Raw genomic sequence first — 4927 nt, 5'->3', positions numbered from 1 at the left:
ATATATATATATATATATATATATATATATATATATATATATATATATATATATATATATATATATATATATATATATATATATATATATAAGAAGAGAATAATAATAGAAGAAACCAGAAAGTAATAAAGGAGAAGCAGTGGAATAAAGGAGAAGCAGTGGTAGTTATGATTTAGAGTTCGGACAACCCTCCTAAAGCTTGACATAGATGTTTATGGTACCAAGCTTAGAATTGATATGGTGGAAGGAAGAAGGAGGAAGTGGCTTTATGAGGATGTCTTCAAGTTGGAGAGAGGAATAAACAGGAAGCAGTTTTACAATACCTTCTTGGACTTTCTCGCGAATGGGGTGGCAATCTATCTCAATATGTTTTGTGCATTTGTAGAAAACTTTATTAGTAGCAATCTTGATGGCAGATTGGTTATCATAGAAGATGGTGGCCAGTTGGGAGAAAGAAAGGTGAAGGTCGCTCATGAGATAGCTACGCGATTAAATTTCACATACAGTTGGTGCAAGGGCACAATATTCAACTACAAAAGAGCTACAAGAAACAATGGTGGATTTTCTTGGGTCGGGACATCCAGCCCAATCAGAATTGTTGTAAGCCTTTAAGGTAACGTTGCTGCTTGCTTTGAGAAATATCACTTGACCAGAGGTATTTTTAATGTAAGGGAGAATGCGAAAGGCAGCTTGGTGTTGAGCTTGAATTGGTGAAGCAACATACTAGCTGAGACGGGGAGCGACATAAGTGATGTCAAGGTGAGTGTTTGTGACGTAAAAGAGGCACCCAATCAGGCGACGAAAGGCAGTAGGGTCAGTAAGCGATTGATGAGAAAAGTGGCATAATTGAGGGAATATGTACAAAATTGAGTGGAAAGTTTGGAATGAGAAAGCAAGGTCCTACTGACATTTAAAAGATGTTGGTGTTTTCTTTCAACAATTCCATTTTGTTGAGGTGTTTCATTACAAGAAGTTTGATGAATGATGCCTTGAGAGTTAAAATAATCATGCATAGCAAATTCTGGCCCATTATTAGATCTGAGAATTTTAATAGTGGTTTGAAACTGGATTTTGACATAAGAAATGAAATGCAGAATGTGATTTCGTGTTTCAGATTTAGCACGCATTAAGGGAACCCATGTGTATCTAGTATGATAATCTACAATCGTTAGAAAATATCTATGAGAATGTATAGATGCGGTGGAATAAGGTCCCCAAATATCTATATGGATAATGTAAAAGGCATGTAAAACAACATAGTCATGGGATGTAAAGGGAAGGTTCTTTTGTTTGGCAATGTGGCAGGCATTATAATTATCTAGTATAGAGTTTATGTAGGGATATTTTCGTTTGAGAATCTTTAATCTCTTATCAGATAGGTGACCTAGACGATTATACCAAATGTTGATGTCAATAGCGGTAAAAACATTGGACAGCGAACCGAAAAACAAACGGGTTTAAAAAAAGATTTTGAGAGTCGCCACCATAATTTATTATGGAAAACTATGGAAAAACCCTAAAATAAAAGCATGGTCTACGAAAAAGAGATTTTTAAGTTCGGGAATCGATTACACGTAATGAAGGTGTTAGCACCCTACCGCGCCTACCAAAGGCAGTACCTTTAATTCAATGTATAAAATTAATTTGATTTTCCAAAATAATTAATTTTCCTCAAAAATAAAAAAGAAATTAAAATAAAATAAATTATTAGGAAACAAAAAAATATTTTTTGTTTTATAAACCCGACAAGGATTGACCTTGGTCTTACGTATATTCGTTAATGGACAATCAGGGATCATGTAGTTCTTTATCTAGAAAAAGGTTTGTGAGTTTGTTTACAAATTATTAAGGATTGTTTGACATTTTTCTTAAAAGTGAAAAGGTTTGGTTTAAGAAAATTGACCTTTTGGTTTTAAATATTTTGTAAATTTTTTATTTTTAAGAAAGATGGGAAAAAAAGAAAGAAAGCAGTCATAGGCCGACGCGTACCTTTGATTTTACGATTTAATTATAAAAAAACGTGATAAGAAATGTATTTTTTTATTCTTGAAATTATTGATTTATTCTTTATTTTCTTTAAAAATAATAGTAATAATAAAACATTAGGTGATGCGAGAGATATAGCCAATACCGAAAGAAACAAAAGAAAACATTCTTTCTATGATTTTTTTTTAGAAAAAACGTTATTTTGGTGTAGTGAAAATCGTACCCCTTTTTAAAAAAACATCCAAGTACAATAATAAAACATCAGGTGATGCGAGAAATATAGCCAATACCAAAAGAAATGAAAGAAAACATTCTTTCTATGATTTTTTTTAGAAAAAACGTTATTTTGGTGTAGTGAAAATCGTACCCCTTTTTAAAAAAAATCCAAGTACAATAAGAAAAAAAGAAAAGAATGGTATAGAGATGGCTTACCAATTTAGCTTCTAGAATTGCCTAGTGCTTCCTTAGTGGTTGCAGTTGACAGAACCGTTATGTCTCAGAACTTATTTTTTCTCTATATTTTCTCTAGGTGTTTTTCTTTATATTTTCGGTCCTTTTTTTTTTCTATCACAGAGTGCGTATTTATATACACACATTGTAATCTTATGATAATCTTGTCTTAAGTGTGAATTAGTGACAATGGACAAAATAGGGAAAGAAAAAGTCTTTATTGTAAGAAAAATAAATCAAATAATATTCAAAAAAGGAAAACATAATTTTCTTTTTAGGAAGAAACTGATGTAGCAATCAACATATTATTTTTAAATATTGCTTATAATTATTGTCATAATATTAATTCAAATTATTATCATATTAAACTAATATTTCGAAAACATTCTAAAATGATGTGTCCTGCATTAAAGAAGATTATTTTATTATGTTCTTTTTCTTTTTTTCTTTTACCTACCATTAATTATTATCCTCTTATTCTTTAATTTTGATTATTTACTTTCCCGGACGAAATTGGGTGTTGACAATGGTGATGCCATTGGGGAGATTAATAGTGACACGTACAATTTGATTATAAAATTGGAAATATTTCAGGGAAGAGACAACATGATCAGTGGCCCCAGAGTCCAAGATCCATGTTGTTATACCGTTTTCAACAGAAGAAGCAAAAGTTAAAAGGGTTTTACCTATGTCCTGGGAACTTGAAATCATGGAACCGATTTGAGCAGTGGAGGCAGTGTTAGTGTCAACGGTGGGGTTGATGAGATCAATGAGGGCCTAATACTGCTATTTAGTGCGGCACACTTCATGATCAGAGTTATGTCCCTGACTATCATTGATGGAATCTTGACTTTGGGAAAGGAGGCTTTTGCCATTGTGAAATTTGTGATCGGGTGGGAATCCATGCTTTCTATAGCATACATCAATCGTATGGCTAGTCTTGCCACAGTGAGAGCAAGATTTCTTACTTGAGGAGGTTTTGGCAGGAAACCCATGTTTCTTGAAGCACATAGTGTCGATGTGGCCATTCTGGCCACAAAAGGAACAAACCACGGTACTTATGGTTGCAATGACACTTTTACATTCTAGACCATGTAGAAAGTTGTTATTCATCAGTTGTTTTTCCTATCGCATAACAAAGGCAAGTGGAGATGGGATCAAGCCAAAAGTTCTCTAACTCATCCCATATGGTGCGCAACTTAGTATAGAATTCACTTATGGTGTGGGTTCCTTGCTTTAGGGAGGAGGCTTCTTTATGTAGCTCTAAGATGCGCAATAATCTCCATGGAAGAATCTGGATTTGAGGTCGTTCCAGATGGCTTAGGCGTCTTCATCCAAAGAACGCTATGTCTAATTTCTGGCGAAACCAAGTGAACTATAACCAAGAAACCACCATGTTGTTGTATCTCTTCCAAGCATTGTGAGAGTGATTGCCTCTGGGTGGCTTTGCGACAGCCCCGTCAATGAATTGTGCTTTGTTCTTGACACTTAATGTGGTTGCCATGGATTTGCTCCATGCGTAGTAATTAGTTGAATCGAGAATGGGTGAAATCAAAGCGGTGGATGGGTTCTCATTCGGGTGGAGTTACATAAAGCTTGAAGGTTAATTACTTTCATTAGTCATGGTGCAATAATTGGGTAAAGAAGACGAAAGATTGTCAAGAAATAAAAAGAAAGGATGGGAAAAAACAGAGTTTGTTAGCACAGTTCTCATATCCATACCCATGGAGAAAAGCATTGAGATAACATATCGTATCAGATTGCATGGTGAAGAAAAGGAAGAAATAGAAAGCAATATGTTTGTATTATTAAGATGAATGTACTGTTGTAAGAGAGGCAAATATATATATATATATATATATAAATATATATAAAAGACGAAAATAATAACGGAAGAAACCAGAAAGTAATAAAGAAGAAGCGATGGAATAAAGGAGGAGCATGGTAGCTATGATTTAGAGTTCTGACATTCATTGTGTTTGCAAATACACTCTAATAACCAAATCAATGTTTTGAAAATAATAAATATGCAATAATATTTATCCATAAATACATAGGGCTTGTTGTGTATTTACACTATTATTGGTTAGTTTTTACCTATGGGCCTTTTGGGGTAGATTATACGGTTCTTAATATTGGTTTGAGGGTGTTGCTCCCTACACCTCCCTAAGTGGGACCTGTACCTCCCCATTAATTTAATTTATTTCAAAAATATTCTACACCTCCCCACTATTTTCTTTTATTCCAAAAATACCCTACACCTTCCCACTATCCTTAACCATCTTTCTCTTTCTCTCTCTACATACATTAATGGAGCATTTACATGGCTCATTAATGGAGCATTTAGATGGCTTAAATTTGAATATATTTTCTTAAATAAGTTTGATTCAATCTTATTTTCGTTGTTGAATATATTTTTTTCTTTTCAAATTACTTAATAAATGGTAAAATTTTGTTCTAAATTTCTAGAAAAATGTTTATATACATGTAT

The 4927-nt window shown here is 33.3% G+C and overlaps 1 protein-coding gene across 2 annotated transcripts in view; it reads right to left on the bottom strand.

Annotated features, from left to right (window-relative positions):
* Positions 1-4927, bottom strand: part of LOC106773176 — a 96432-nt gene that overhangs the window by 83819 nt on the left and 7686 nt on the right. The window lies entirely within an intron of this gene.

Source organism: Vigna radiata, chromosome 9, assembly GCF_000741045.1.
Source record: "Vigna radiata var. radiata cultivar VC1973A chromosome 9, Vradiata_ver6, whole genome shotgun sequence".
Taxonomy (NCBI): domain Eukaryota; kingdom Viridiplantae; phylum Streptophyta; class Magnoliopsida; order Fabales; family Fabaceae; genus Vigna; species Vigna radiata.
The sequence above is the reverse complement of the archived record's forward strand: the minus strand, read 5'-3'. Positions and strand labels throughout refer to the sequence as shown.